Source organism: Pseudophryne corroboree, chromosome 6 (genome assembly GCF_028390025.1).
Source record: "Pseudophryne corroboree isolate aPseCor3 chromosome 6, aPseCor3.hap2, whole genome shotgun sequence".
Lineage (NCBI taxonomy): Eukaryota > Metazoa > Chordata > Amphibia > Anura > Myobatrachidae > Pseudophryne > Pseudophryne corroboree.
Window position 1 is genome coordinate 98,110,929 of NC_086449.1, and position 17,098 is coordinate 98,128,026.

General features: G+C 38.9%; 5 non-coding genes across 5 annotated transcripts; all 5 read right to left on the reverse strand.

Annotated features, from left to right (window-relative positions):
- Positions 1-5,053: 5,053 nt before the first annotated feature.
- On the reverse strand, positions 5,054-5,126 carry TRNAV-CAC (transfer RNA valine (anticodon CAC)). Its single transcript has one exon. It is a non-coding gene; the product is annotated as a tRNA-Val (tRNA).
- A 299-nt stretch (positions 5,127-5,425) lies between these two features.
- Positions 5,426-5,498, reverse strand: TRNAK-CUU (transfer RNA lysine (anticodon CUU)). Its single transcript has one exon. It is a non-coding gene; the product is annotated as a tRNA-Lys (tRNA).
- An 8,127-nt stretch (positions 5,499-13,625) lies between these two features.
- TRNAE-CUC (transfer RNA glutamic acid (anticodon CUC)) lies at positions 13,626-13,697 on the reverse strand. Its single transcript has one exon. It is a non-coding gene; the product is annotated as a tRNA-Glu (tRNA).
- Positions 13,698-14,123: 426 nt separating this feature from the next.
- On the reverse strand, positions 14,124-14,196 carry TRNAV-CAC (transfer RNA valine (anticodon CAC)). Its single transcript has one exon. It is a non-coding gene; the product is annotated as a tRNA-Val (tRNA).
- Positions 14,197-14,494: 298 nt separating this feature from the next.
- On the reverse strand, positions 14,495-14,567 carry TRNAK-CUU (transfer RNA lysine (anticodon CUU)). The gene has a single exon. It is a non-coding gene; the product is annotated as a tRNA-Lys (tRNA).
- Positions 14,568-17,098: the final 2,531 nt, after the last annotated feature.

Genomic DNA, 17,098 nt, shown 5'->3' on the forward strand with positions numbered 1-17,098 from the left:
CCTCCAGTCATCACCCGAAAGCACTGTTGAGTGGCCTCCCCTACTCACAGATGCTAAGAGTGAGACGGATTGTAAGTGATGAATCCAAGGTTGAGGCTTCCCTTGACACTATGATTGCTAAATTTGTGGAACGTGGTTATCATATTGATGTACTTAATACACTAAAATCGCGGGTTTTAAATATGCCCCGTTCACTATTATTAGAACCCAAAAAGAATGATACTAACCAGAATAGATTCATTTGGGTCAATAAGTACAATACCCTGAGCAAAAATATTAACCGTACGTCTAAACAATTTTGGCCCATCATCCAATCAGATCAGCATTTAAGTTCGTTATCTAACACTCGTTTGATGCCGGCTTACAAACGTGGGCGTAACCTGCGGGATCATTTGGTAAAAACCAATATTGAATCACCATCACAGTCCAGCGCCACGTCTAATTCCGTAACTTCTTCATTTTTGAACCCTTTAAAACCTGGTTGTTTTAAGTGCCTTGGCTGCACCACTTGCAGCCATATGATCGTTGGTAACAGCTTTTGCCACCCATATACGGGAAAACGATACAAGATCAGGCACAGATTAACATGTTCTACTCGGTTTGTGATATATATGCTAAGCTGCCCTTGCGGCTTGCACTATATAGGCAAAACCGAGTGTACCTTTAAGGAAAGGATGGCAGGCCATCAGGCATCTATCAGAGCGGCCCTGTCCTCTGGAAGGAGCGACCAGCCGGTCGCCCGACATTTTTTAAATGCCCATCATACCCTAGCAGTTTTGAGACATCAAATCATTGACCACGTCCCCCCACTTAAACGTGGGGGTGATAGAGGGTTAATTCTTTTGAAAGCTGAAGCCCGTTGGATTTTCTTATTAGATACACTCACACCCAGAGGTTTGAATGAACACTCTGGATTACACTGTTTTCTTTAAACTGCATTATGACTTTCGTTCTATCGTATAACAGGCATTGATTGATTTATTACATTTAATTTCATTTTTAGTCCTTCAGCTCTTGCAGGCTATATTTAATTATTTCATATTTAAATTTAAGTCAGTCTGATCATTGCTAGTTATTTGTGCTTTATTATTATGATATGTTGTTGCCAAATACATTAATGTGTAGTAATGGTTTTTATTGTATCAGTCTTATCATCTTTGTTTTCACTTATAGGTGTTCAGGGGCTCTCCGTGACGCCGCGTCTGGCGCAACACTATGACGTCATTTTAGATGGACGTGTAGCGGACGGACGGCGGGCGGCATGGACGGCCCCACAGGTATAAAGGTATGTTTTATCTCACATTGTGTCTTATGTCCTGATGAAAATGTTATGTGTCTAACATTGAAACGTTGACCAGCTTCCTGACTCCGTGTTTCATTCCCCGCTGAGGGAGCCGTGAGTGCCGCCGACCGGAATCTCTATTTAGACACCCCGCATGGGGTTGTTATACGGAGGGCACCGGCTATATATTTTGTATCATTGATATGAATGGAGTGCTGCTGACTACTGCATATACTATATATATATATATATATATATATATTGTAAATGGTTGCATGGAGAGCGCTCTTATCATGTAGTTATGTCTCTTTAGCTGTTCTTTCTCTCTAGGACAGTCCTTCAATTTTAGCTTTGATCACGAGAAGATGGATATTTCTGCAAAATACCCTCTCACCAGATTCACCCAGATAACAACATCACTCGTTAGTTAAAAACTTCCATGAGATATATTGTTGATAAAATCTTCTTATTTTTAAATGAATGACTCTTACATTAGATTTAACATTCGTGGGATAAGATCTCAATGGCACTGCTGTCTACCCCAGCCGGGGAGGAGCTCCTATGACAGTCCGTCCAACCCACAAAATGTTAATTCATCCAACGAGTTTCGTCTAACAGACTTCCTCATGGGTGTCTTTAACAAAATACAATAAGAAATACAGTAAAAAATACAATAAAAAATACAGTAAAAAATACAGAATAAATAATCAAATAATCACATATATCACCATTTAGGTAGTTGGACAATGCAATTTGTCTTATAATTACATAAAGTATTGAGTGACCTAGTTATGGGTACTGGTGCAGTGTAAACAGTACATTATTATAATATGGACAAATATAGAGCTTCAGAATAACCTCATAGGATCCAAAATCACGTTATAGGTTCAAAAACAATTGTCTCAATGGACACGTGAGATATCCTTATTAACATAACGTTACATACATGGAACAGCATCAATTTCTAGCAAAAGAAGTTAAAGCAATTAACCTTCTATGTTTACTTTTAAGTCATAACAACAGGATATTTAGGAGGAACACGGGAAAGGAAATATTGAATACGTAATAAGTATATATCTATATATGTAAGGTTTATAACTATATAGCAAAAGGAGAGTTTATAGAAGGGATAAATTAACCAGTTTATAGGAAGTGGTGTAATCCCAGGGGGGAATAAAAACCCAGACCAAGCTCTAATGGCTCATTCAGAGTGAGGACAGCACAGAGGACATAAGCTCCAGGATTGCAGCTAATAGTAAGTAGCCACAGCACTTATGCACACTAGAAGAAATGTTATAAGGGTTTTTCACCTTTTAAAATAGTATTAGGTAGTAGTCACAGTATATATGCACAAATAGTGTTTATTAAAATTGTTCATTAAATTGTTTATAGAATTAGATAAAAATTGACCTTAGTAAGATATTTGAATAAGGTTTAATTAATCACTGATAGGCAAATAGGCTGACTATATTAGCCTGAAATGAGTGGTATATTAGTTATAAATTTATTCCATTAATAGGTATATATTGTTATTTTTAGAAAGATAAAAGCTGTTTATAACAAGTCCAAACGGTTCTGGAAATTAGCCAATAGAAAGCTGGAATTTTCTACACTGGTCCCTACTGATTATAGGATTTAAAAGTGGGATAGTAAGTATTAGACCAATATTGATCAAAAACCAATATAATAATAATCTAATATTGTTTTGGGGCTAATAAATACTAATCCTGTGTCCACAGAACTATATGGGATTGGTCCCATTTATTCTCTCATAAAACACTGCTCTTACATATAAAAAGTAAGTTTCATTTGATATGGATGTTATAATTAATCATTGTTAATAAATAAACTTATTTTGCTAGAAATTGATGCTGTTCCATGTATGTAACGTTATGTTAATAAGGATATCTCACGTGTCCATTGAGACAATTGTTTTTGAACCTATAACGTGATTTTGGATCCTATGAGGTTATTCTGAAGCTCTATATTTGTCCATATTATAATAATGTACTGTTTACCCTGCACCAGTACCCATAACTAGGTCACTCAATACTTTATGAAATTATAAGACAAATTGCATTGTCCATCTACCTAAATGGTGATATATGTGATTATTTGATTATTTATTCTGTATTTTTTACTGTATTTTTTATTGTATTTTTTACTGTATTTCTTATTGTATTTTGTTAAAGACACCCCTGAGGAAGTCTGTTAGACGAAACGCGTTGGGTGAATTAACATTTTGTGGGTTGGACGGACTGTCATAGGAGCTCCTCCCCGGCTGGGGTAGACAGCAGTGCCATTGAGATCTTATCCCACGAATGTTAAATCTAATGTAAGAGTCATTCATTTAAAAGTAAGAAGATTTTATCAACAATAAATCTCATGGAAGTTTTTAACTAACGAGTGATGTTGTTATCTGGGTGAATCTGGTGAGAGGGTATTTTGCAGAAATATCCATCTTCTCGTGATCAAAGCTAAAATTGACGGACTGTCCTAGAGAGAAAGAACAGCTAAAGAGATAACTACATGATAAGAGCGCTCTCCATACAACCATTTACAGTGTTCAATCACCTGGTTCTCGACTGGCAGGAGGACCAATTTGGAGATTAGCAGCCGATCCTCCCCAAGGACTATTAGGTCTAATGCGGACTAATAGCGCAATTTGGTTATACATTTGTTTATATATATATATATATATATATATATATATAAATATATACATACATACATATACACACACACACACACACACACACAGACATATCTATCTATATATATATACATATATATAATATTTTTGATAGTATATTTAAATGTGTTTCCACATGTCTTTTTATAGTATACCTTTGTTCTTAAAATAAAACTTTTTGTTATACCTTTAAGAAATTGGGTCCACCCTCATTTATACAACCATTTTTATACCTAGCACTTATAAGTGCCTTTGCCAGTTTTAAGCCTTCTTCTTTTAGAAAACTTTTGTAAAACACTGGTGCTCTCTTTTACCCCTATTCCCCTACCCGTATTCTTTTATGAAATAGCATCTTACCCATGCTAATTACTTAGGGGCTAGCTGACACCCTACCTGTATATTGCTAAGAGAGTGTTTTTACTGGTCAATTGTGACATTTTATAGAGTGTGTTTTACTTACGCATGTGGCGCCACAATTCTATTGCTTATATAAATTGCAAAATTTTTAGAACAAATACAACAACTCATTAGCTAATTGATGTTTGGTTATATAGGCTGCAGTGGAAGGAAGAAAAAACTTATTCCCTGACCGGGAATCGAATCCAGGCCACGCTGGTGAGAGCGCCGAATCCTAACCACTAGACCGCCAGTGAAGATACTGATCTATGCTGCTATGTAAATATACTGGCTGGTTTCACCAGAGGTCTATGCATAATGTCACAGCAAACTAAAACCTGTCTGGAAGTATTTCTTATGAAATCCAGTGTACAATATAATTTAGAGGACAAAATCTGATGTTTCATCTACTCAGCAGTCACCTTAACTATCTAAAGTAATATCATTAGCATTACTTTATGTCTGTAATGTAGCTCATTTGTATGTATGTTTCAGTTAAAACCCACCACAATATCTACAACAATGTGCATTGCTGTGTGAGCATTTTGCTTCTTGGGGCATTGCACTGCATAGCTTGTATACTACATTCAGTGTAAATACACAGACCGCATCTGATACTGTACAGTTGTCAATGTGACAACTGAACTAAACCTGCTAAGATTGGTTTTACAAAAATGAAAAGTTGTTTCTGCCCGGTTTCAAACCGGGGACCTTTCGCGTGTGAGGCGAACGTGATAACCACTACACTACAGAAACCTCCATGCACTACTATTTAGTGTACAGAAAGAAATGTCAATCCTTTGGTGTTTTAGTATTTTACATAAAAGCTGCTACGTTTGTAACAGAAAACTAGACTGTGCAACATGACATTTTTTTTCTTCCATTGTCATTACAGTATTATGATTATTTTTATTATTGATTTAATGTAAAATAATGTATTAGCAAGAACTTGGGTTTAAGTTTGACTCCAATTAACTTTAAAGCTTTCCTGAATGTTAATACCATTTAACAAATAAAGTGACCTTTTGCTAAAATGTGAAAAACAAAAAGTTAAGCGCCCAACGTGGGGCTCAAACCCACGACCCTGAGATTAAGAGTCTCATGCTCTACCGACTGAGCTAGCCGGGCTGTGTTGCCTACACTTTAAAATTGCTTACTAGAATAGAAAAACCACTATGAGGAGTCTCATCGCAGCGATTTTTGCACTGCTGCAATCAGATAGTCGCCAGCTACAGGGGGAGTATACTTTAGCTGTGCAAGTGTGCGAACGCATGTGTAGCAGAGCTGTACAAACAGATCTTGTGCAGTCTCTGCGCAGCCCAGGACTTACTCAGCCGCTGCGATCACATCAGCCTGTCCAGGACCGGAATGGACATCAGGAACCCTCCCTGCTAACACATGGACACGCCTGCGTTTTTCCAGACATTCCCAGAAAACGGTCAGTTGACACCCACAAACGCCTTCTTCCTGTCAATCTCCTTGCGATCACCCGTGTAAACGGATCCGTTGCACAAACCCATTGCTGAGCGGTGATCCGCTTTGTTCCTGTGCAATGCACCTGCGCATTGCAGTGCATACGCATGCGCAGTTTGTGCCTGATCGCACGCTGTGTGAAAACGCACAGCAGCAATCAGGTCTGAATTACCCCCATTGTTAGTAGCACTGACTTTTTAACTATTTTGTATAAACCACATATGACAAACAATTAAAAATAACTTTGTATGTTGCTCAGTGGTAGGTAATGGGCCAGTTACCCCCTGGACCATATGGGTCTGTGTATAATTAAGCTTGCACGCTTTCTCCCCCTCAATCCCACATGTACTATAAAAACCGCTCACATGCCACTCTTACTGTCTCATACTAGGGATGGCACCAGGACCTGCCTAGCACTACCCCTGATGTTACCCACCAAGCCCCGCCCCCAACTTTGATTGGCCCACTGCCCAGTGAGTAATACAGAGGGGATGATCACCAGTGGTAGGGATGGCCATCATTGTATTCACCATCAATTGTTGCCGTTGATGACAAAACTGTGAGTGACCATCAATTGTCACCAACTTTACTATAGGTGGCCATTGATGGTTTCACCCATTGATGATCATCCCTGTTATTACAGTGAATGACCCACGGGCCAATCACAGCTCAGCGGCAGTGCTTCATAGGTGTTAGGGGTGGAGCTAAACTCCGTGTACAGACACCTTGCAAAAAAAATATATATTTTTGTTTGTGCTAAGCCTTCGATGTGCAGAAACCATCTGGTTCTCTACCATTGATGGCAAAACCATTTGACATAGGCCTTAAACCATCAATGATTAAAAATCATTGATGGTCGATGGCCATCCCTAATCAGTGGGCAAAATCATCAATGTTCCCCTGACAATGGTTTCATACCATCAAGGTTAACTACCAGATTTACACGCAATATATGAGCCCAAGGGTGCATGTGGGCATTATACACAGGTGCCCCAGTATATACTTCTGGAAATTTGGTGGGTTTTGATCAGAGATGGCCATAGACTTTTTACGCCAGAGTTTTGACTATAAAAAAGATTAGAATAATAGAGATGATGTTTCTAATATTCTTTGTATTTTTCATATACTTTATATAGTCAAAACTTTGGCGTACACGTTAGTATGACAGGAAAGGCTCTGCCTCATGTCACTGATAGATAGATACATACATACATACATACATACATACATCATACATACAAACATACACAAGCACACACAAACAGCTGTCTGTCGGATCATCAGGGGGAGGTTCTAGATACTGGGAACCGCCGCGCTGTGTGCTGAGCGGGGGGAGAGATGTGTGCTAAGTGGTCTGTGATAGATCGCTTAGCACACATCTCTAGGTGTCTACCCCCCTTTAGTAAATGTATATCAGCAGCCAATTGGGAAAAGAGGTACGCCAGCCTCTTGAAGTGAAATCCATGGACATATATTCCCAATAGGCGCTTAATGATACATATGCACAACCAAATCCTAAATATAAACACAATTTATTCACATACAATAATGTTAATAACCTCCCGGGGATTTGCAATTACAATTAATGCAATTAAAAATAACTAGTGTGTGATACACAATTAAAATGACACCAATGTTAGAAAAGATTGCTCCACTATATATAATTAACTGGTGTTGTGTGGTAAGAGAACCTGCACTATAGATCACCTCCAATGTGAATGTAACAAAAGTAGATACTGAATTACCAGATGGATTGTGTCCAAGCAGTGGAGACTCTCAGTCCTTATGCAGCCAGTCTCAACGCTTAAGGGGGGTACACACAGAGAGTTCCATGTTTAAAATCTAATCATCTGACTAGATTGCTTAGATTTTAAGCACGGATCTGCCGTGTGTATGCCTCCCAGCAATAGACATGCATCGCTATCGCTGGTGCTAGATTGAGCCTGCATGCGGGCTCAATCTAGCGGGTCACTCACTTCAGTGCTGTGTGAAGTGAGTGCCCCCTCCCCCACGCTCAGCACACACCATGCTGAGTGTTGAGCGGGGGAGAGATGTGTGCTGAGCGGTCTGTGTTAAGATTGCTCAGCACACATCTCTCCCATCAGTACTGGCCTTTACAGATGGTTTCTGTGTGTGAGGTCTCCATATGAATGAGTAGCAAGCAGGAATCCACACACTGTGTATGGGATCGTGGCCAGTTCCCCACAACACCGGGGGACCACTCGCGGCAGTGATGAATGTCAGCGGCTTGATACTCAGCAGTACACTGTCCCGTGTCACAGGGGGACACACCACCGGAATCCACACACGGCGGTGGGGTTTAGCCGCGGCCTACCGGTGGAGACTGCGGTGACCCGTATGTGTGAAGACCGCAAACAGCGATGGAGCGACTGTAGCAGCACACACTGGTGGAGGAGAGTCTTCCGGTAGCGGCGGTGACCTGGACTGTAGCCTGCTGGCTGGCAACACTGGAGCCCACACGGAGGAACACCACACGGGACAAATTGCACACTGACGGACGATGTTATTGGGTGTCCCGGTTGTCAGTGTGGCTGTAGCGGAATGGAGGTGAATTCTGGCCACAACCAGGAGCCCTGATGTCCTTTCTTGATGGAGGTCAAGTCTATAAGTGATTGCAGGTCAATGGGGTGAGGAGGTTGTTAGAGACCCTTGTATCTTGGACCATTTTGTAGTATATTAAATTCTACACACTGGAGTTGCAATCCAAATTTTGATCCGATTGTCCATTTGGGCATTATCGTTCACGGAATGCAACCCACGCATCAGTAATGATATCATTTTCTCAAGACCCTTTTTATCCCCTTAGGGGAGGTTTATTAAAATTCTGATTATGTCGTTTTCCTATTTCCCACCTGCAGAACACCTGTTACATTTCATCTTCCTAACCTATCGGGAAGTCAGAGAATTAGTGATGAGTCAGCGAGTGAGGACTTTCGCATTCAGATAGATAGATAATACAAACAAATTGGAAAACATATGGGTAGGGGAATAGGGGTATAAGCGACCAACAGGAGCCCCGCGGCTGGGTAACTTCTCCCCACACGGGATCGCGGCCTCCCACGCAAGTACTGTGAACAGAGGGGGCTGTAGGTTCCCGAAAACGGGGGGGGGGGGGGGTTTAAGGGATTAATTAATCTCCATTGCAAATAATGTATACGATGTCTGGGGGTGGGTCATGTGATTGCACTGACCTTTAACCCCTGTTATATTCAGTCTTATATTTCTGTTTTTTTATCTGTATTGTTGTACTCTTTTGTGGGTTTCCTCCTACCAACCTCTCTCTATATATAATAGAAGTATATTGATAACAGAGAAGTTTTGTTTTTATTAATACTGTGGATGATTGAATGGTAATTTCTGTACACCTGTTGGGCATCAGGTCGTTAATGGGGTTTAAATAGATCCCATATTCAGATTGAGCTTTACTTCTGATGAAGCTAGGTGACCGAGCCTAGGGCAATGCATTAAGTGTAAAAGCTGCTACTACTACTACAAGTGCTTCACGTTTTAAAGGATCCAGATATGGACTTCTAAAAATCTGCCTTGGAAAACCTGCCTTGGAACCTTCTCTGTGGAACATTGATTTTACAGCACCGATTGGAGAGACCCAGTTTCTACACAAATGGCACAGCTTGCTTGCTGTTAATTTTCAAGCCTCTGGAAGTCTCCGTCGTCACGGGTAACACCAGCTGTACTCATTTCCTTTCCCCAGGGAACTTTGTCCATTGCTATAGTCCGGGATCCTCTGTGGACACTCACTAGCAGCCATTCTCAATTGATTCATAGCTCAATTTATGCCCTAAATTTTATGTGTATATGTGAATTTTTATTCATGGTTTTAGTACGTGATGTTTAGTTAATAAACTAAATTGTGATTTTACATTCATCCACAGTTATTCAATTATTTATTAATGGAGAAACACCTAGCGCCAGCTCTATTGCTTTTCAGTGTTTTACAAATGTTTTCTAAAAGAAGAAGGCTTAAAACTGGCAAATAGCACATGGGTGTATAAATGAGGGGGGACCCAATTTTATAAAAGGTATAACAAAAAGTTTTATCTTAAGAGCAAAAGTACATAAAAAAAGACTAAAACGTTCAAATTATTTAAAAATCAGAGACTATTAAGCTTATCTTAGTATGGAGAGTCACTAGGTCTTCTTCTTTATGTGGTATCTTTCTCTCCTATATATATATATATATATACACACACACACACACACACACACACACACACACACACACACATATATACATATATATATATATACACATATAGACCACACACACACATATATATATATATATATATATATATATACATAAACACACACATACATACATACATACATACATACATACATACATACAGGTTGAGTATCCCATATCCAAATATTACGAAATACGTATTTTTTTAAGTGAGAGTAAGATAGTGAAACCTTTGTTTTCTGATGGCACAATGTAAACAAACTTTGTTTAATACACAAAGTTATTTAAAATATTGTATTAAATGACCTTCAGGCTGTGTGTATAAGGTGTATATGAAACATAAATGAATTGTGTGAATGTACACATACTCTGTTTAATGCACAAAGTTATTAAAAATATTGGCTAAAATATTAGGTGTAAGGTGTGTATAAGGTGTTTATGAAACATAAATGCATTCTGTGCTTAGACTTGGGTCCCATCAAAAATACAGAAAAATCCGATATCCAAAATACTTCTGGTCCCAAGGATTTTGGATAAGGGATACTCAACCTGTATATATATATATATATATATATATATATATATTGTAAATGGTTGTATGGAGAGCGCTCTTATCATGTAGTTATGTCTCTTTAGCTGTTCTTTCTCTCTAGGACAGTCCTTCAATTTTAGCTTTGATCACAAGAAGATGGATATTTCTGCAAAATACCCTCTCACCAGATTCACCCAGATAACAACATCACTCGTTAGTTAAAAACTTCCATGAGATTTATTGTTGATAAAATCTTCTTATTTTTAAATGAATGACTCTTACATTAGATTTAACATTTGTGGGATAAGATCTCAATGGCACTGCTGTCTACCCCAGCCGGGGAGGAGCTCCTATGACAGTCCGTTCAACCCACAAAATGTTAAGTCACCCAACGCGTTTCGTCTAACAGACTTCCTCAGGGGTGTCTTTAACAAAATACAATAAGAAATACAGTAAAAAAAATACAGTAAAAAATACAGAATAAATAACCACATATATCACCATTTAGGTAGTTGGACAATGCAATTTGTCTTATAATTACATAAAGTATTGAGTGACCTAGTTATGGGTACTGGTGCAGTGTAAACAGTACATTATTATAATATGGACAATATAGAGCTTCAGAATAACCTCATAGGATCCAAATCACGTTATAGGTTCAAAAACAATTGTCTCAATGGACACGTGAGATATCCTTATTAACATAACGTTACGTACATGGAACAGCATCAATTTCTAGCAAAAGAAGTTAAAGCAATTAACCTTCTATGTTTACTTTTAAGTCATAACAACAGGATATTTAGGAGGAACACAGGGGAAAGGAAATATTGAATACGCAATAAGTATATATCTATATATGTAAGGTTTATAACTATATAGCAAAAGGAGAGTTTATAGAAGGGATCAATTAACCAGTTTATAGGAAGTGATGTAATCCCAGGGGGGAATAAAAACCCAGACCAAGCTCTAATGGCTCATTCAGAGTGAGGACAGCACAGAGGACACAAGCTCCAGGATTGCAGCTAATAGTAAGTAACCACAGCACTTATGCACACTAGAAGAAATGTTATAAGGGTTTTTCACCTTTTAAAATAGTATTAGGTAGTAGTCACAGTATATATGCACAAATAGTGTTTATTAAAACTGTTCATTAAATTGTTTATAGAATTAGATAAAAATTGACCTTAGTAAGATATTTGAATAAGGTTTAATTAATCACTAATAGGCAAATAGGCTGACTATATTAGCCTGAAATGAGTGGTATATTAGTTATAAATTTATTCCATTAATAGGTATATATTGTTATTTTTAGAAAGATAAAAGCTGTTTATAACAAGTCCAAACGGTTCTGGAAATTAGCCAATAGAAAGCTTGAATTTTCTACACTGGTCCCTACTGATTATAGGATTTAAAAGTGGGATAGTAAGTATTAGACCAATATTGATCAAAAACCAATATAATAATAATAATCTAATATTGTTTTGGGGCTGATAAATACTAATCCTGTGTCCACAGAACTATATGGGATTGGTCCCATTTATTCTCTCATAAAACATCGCTCTTACATATAAAAAGTAATTTTCATTTGATATGGATGTTATAATTAATCATTGTTAATAAATAAACTTCTTTTGCTAGAAATTGATGCTGTTCCATGTATGTAACGTTATGTTAATAAGGATATCTCACTTGTCCATTGAGACAATTGTTTTTGAACCTATAACGTGATTTTGGATCCTATGAGGTTATTCTGAAGCTCTATATTTGTCCATATTATAATAATGTACTGTTTACCCTGCACCAGTACCCATAACTAGGTCACTCAATACTTTATGAAATTATAAGACAAATTGCATTGTCCATCTACCTAAATGGTGATATATGTGATTATTTGATTATTTATTCTGTATTTTTTACTGTATTTTTTATTGTATTTTTTACTGTATTTCTTATTGTATTTTGTTAAAGACACCCCTGAGGAAGTCTGTTAGACGAAACGCGTTGGGTGAATTAACATTTTGTGGGTTGGACGGACTGTCATAGGAGCTCCTCCCCGGCTGGGGTAGACAGCAGTGCCATTGAGATCTTATCCCACGAATGTTAAATCTAATGTAAGAGTCATTCATTTAAAAATAAGAAGATTTTATCAACAATAAATCTCATGGAAGTTTTTAACTAACGAGTGATGTTGTTATCTGGGTGAATTTGGTGAGAGAGTATTTTGCAGAAATATCCATCTTCTTGTGATCAAAGCTAAAATTGACGGACTGTCCTAGAGAGAAAGAACAGCTAAAGAGATAACTACATGATAAGAGCGCTCTCCATACAACCATTTACAGTGTTCAACCACCTGGTTCTCGACTGGCAGGAGGACCAATTTGGAGATTAGCAGCCGATCCTCCCCAAGGACTATTAGGTCTAAGGCGGACTAATAGCGCAATTTGGTTATACATTTGTTTATATATATATATATATATATATATACACACATACATACATATACACACACAGACATATCTACCTATATATATATACACATATATATATTTTTGATAGTATATTTAAATGTGTTTCCACATGTCTCTTTATAGTATACCTTTGTTCTTAAAATAAAACTTTTTGTTATACCTTTAAGAAATTGGGTCCACCCTCATTTATACAACCATTTTTATACCTAGCACTTATAAGTGGCTTTGCCAGTTTTAAGCCTTCTTCTTTTAGAAAACATTTGTAAAACACTGGTGCTCTCTTTTACCCCTATTCCCCTACCCGTATTCTTTTATGAAATAGCATCTTACCCATGCTAATTACTTAGGGGCTAGCTGACACCCTACCTGTATATTGCTAAGAGAGTGTTTTTACTGGTCAATTGTGACATTTTAAAGTGTTTTTTACTTACGCATGTGGCGCCACAATTCTATTGCTTATAGAAATTGCAAACATTTTTAGAACAAATACAACAACTCATTAGCTAATTGATGTTTGGTTATATAGGATGCAGTGGAAGGAAGAAAAAAACGTATTCCCTGACCGGGAATCGAACCCGGGCCGCGGCGGTGAGAGCGCCGAATCCTAACCACTAGACCACCAGGGAAGATACTGTTTTATGCTGCTATGTACATATACTGGCTGGTTTCAGCAGAGGTCTATGCACAATATCACTGCAAACTAAAACCTGTCTGGAAGTATTTTTTATGAAATCCAGTGTACAATATAATTTAGAGGACAAAATCTGATGTTTCATCTACTCAGCAGTCACCTTTACTATCTAAAGTAATATCATTAGCATTACTTTATGTCTGTAATGTAGCTCATTTGTATGTATGTTTTAGTTAAAACCAACCACAATATCTACAACAATGTGCATTGCTGTGTGAGCATTTTGCTTCTTGGGGTATTGCACTGCATAGCTTGTATGCTACATTCAGTGTAAATACACAGACCGCATCTGATACTGTACAGTTGTTAATTTGACAACTGAACTAAACCTGCGAAGACTGGTTTTACAAAAATGAAAAGTTGTTTCTGCCCGGTTTCGAACCGGGGACCTTTCGCGTGTGAGGCGAACGTGATAACCACTACACTACAGAAACCTCTATGCACTACTAATTAGTGTACAGAAAGATATGTCAATCCTGTGGTGTTTTAGTATTTTACATAAAAGCTGCTACGTTTGTAATAGAAAACTAGACTGTGCAACATGACATTTTTTTCTTTCATTGTCATTACAGTATTATGATTATTTTTATTATTGATTTCATGTAAAATAATGTATTAGCAAGAACTTGGGTTTAAGTTTGACTCCAATTAACTTTAAAGCTTTCCTGAATGTTAATACCATTTAACAAATAAAGTGACCTTTTGCTAAAATGTGAAAAACAAAAAGTTAAGCGCTCAACGTGGGGCTCGAACCCACGACCCTGAGATTAAGAGTCTCATGCTCTACCGACTGAGCTAGCCGGGCTGTGCCACCTACATTTTAAAATTGCTTACTAGAATATAAAAACCACTATGAGGAGTCTCATCGCAGCGATTTTTGCACTGCTGCAATCAGGTAGTCGCCAGCTACAGGGGGAGTGTACTTTAGCTGTGCAAGTGTGCGAACGCATGTGTAGCAGAGCTGTACAAACAGATCTTGTGCAGTCTCTGCGCAGCCCAGGACTTACTCAGCCGCTGCGATCACATCAGCCTGTCCAGGACCGGAATGGACATCAGGAACCCTCCCTGCTAACACATGGACACGCCTGCGTTTTTCCAGACATTCCCAGAAAACGGTCAGTTGACACCCACAAACGCCTTCTTCCTGTCAATCTCCTTGCGATTACCCGTGTGAACGGATCCGTTGCACAAACCCATTGCTGAGCGGCGATCCGCTTTGTTCCTGTGCAATGCACCTGCGCATTGCAGTGCATACGCATGCGCAGTTTGTGCCTGATCGCCCGCTGTGCGAAAACGCACAGCAGCAATCAGGTCTGAATTACCCCCATTGTTAATAGCACTGACTTTTTAACTATTTTGTATAAACCACATATGACAAACAATTAAAAATAACTTTGTATGTTGCTCAGTGGTAGGTAATGGGCAAGTTACCCCCTGGACCATATGGGTCTGTGTATAATTAAGCTTGCACGCTTTCCCCCCCTCAATCCCACATGTACTATAAAAACCGCTCACATGCCACTCTTACTGTCTCATACTAGGGATGGCACCAGGACCTGCCTAGTACTACTCCTGATGTTACCCACCAAGCCCCGCCCCCAACTTTGATTGGCCCACTGCCCAGTGAGTAATACAGAGGGGATGATCACCAGTGGTAGGGATGGCCATCATTGTATTCACCATCAATTGTTGCCGTTGATGACAAAACTGTGAGTGACCATCAATTGTCACCAACTTTACTATAGGTGGCCATTGATGGTTTCACCCATTGATGATCATCCCTGTTATTACAGTGAATGACCCACGGACCAATCACAGCTCAGTGGCAGTGCTTCATAGGTGTTAGGGGTGGAGCTAAACTCTGTGTCCAGACACCTTGCAAAAAATATATATATATATATATGAGGAGAAACCATCTGGTTCTCTACCATTGATGGCAAAACCATTTGACATAGGCCTTAAACCATCGATGATTAACATTCATTGATGGTCGATGGCCATCCCTAATCAGTGGGCAAAATCATCAATGTTCCCCTGACAATGGTTTTATACCATCAAGGTTAACTACCAGATTTACATGCAATATATGAGCCCAAGGGTGCATGTGGGCATTATACACAGGTGCCCCAGTATATACTTCTGGAAATTTGGTGGGTTTTGATCAGAGATGGCCATAGACTTTTTATGCCAGAGTTTTGACTATAAAAAAGATTAGAATAATAGAGATGATGTTTCTAATATTCTTTGTATTTTTCATATACTTTATATAGTCAAAACTTTGGCGTACACGTTAGTATGACAGGAAAGGCTCTGCCTCATGTCACTGATAGATACATACATTTATACATACATACATACATACAAACATACACAAGCACACACAAACAGCTGTCTGTCAGATCATCAGGGGGAGGTTCTAGATACTGGGAACCGCCGCGCTGTGTGCTGAGCGGGGGGAGAGATGTGTGCTAAGTGGTCTGTGATAGATCGCTCAGCACACATCTCTAGGTGTGTACCCCCCTTTAGTAAATGTATATCAGCAGCCAATTGGGAAAAAGAGGTATGCCAGCCTCTTGAAGTGAAATCCATGGACATATATTCCCAATAGGCGCTTAATGATACATATGCACAACCAAATCCTAAATATAAACACAATTTATTCACATACAATAATGTTAATAACCTCCCGGGGATTTGCAATTATAATTAATGCAATTAAAAATAACTAGTGTGTGATACACAATTAAAATGACACCAATATTAGAAAAGATTGCTCCACCATATATAATTAACTGGTGTTGTGTGGTAAGAGAACCTGCACTATAGATCACCTCCAATGTGAATGTAACAAAAGTAGATACTAAATTACCAGATGGATTGTGTCCAAGCAGCGGAGACTCTCAGTCCTTATGCAGCCAGTCTCAACGCTTAAGGGGGGTACACACAGAGAGTTCCATGTTTAAAATCTAATCATCTGACTAGATTACTTAGATTTTAAGCACGGATCTGCCGTGTGTATGCCTCCCAGCAATAGACATGCATCGCTATCGCTGGTGCTAGATTGAGCCTGCATGCGGGGGAGAGATGTGTGCTGAGCGGTCTGTGTTAAGATTGCTCAGCACACATCTCTCCCATCAGTACTGGCCTTTACAGATGGTTTCTGTGTCTCCGTATGAATGAGTAGCAAGCAGGAATCCACACACTGTGTATGGGATCGTGGCCAGTTCTCCACAACACCGGGGGACCACTCGCGGCAGTGATGAATGTCAGCGGCTTGATACTCAGCAGTACACTGTTCCGTGTCACAGGGGGACACACCACCGGAATCCACACACG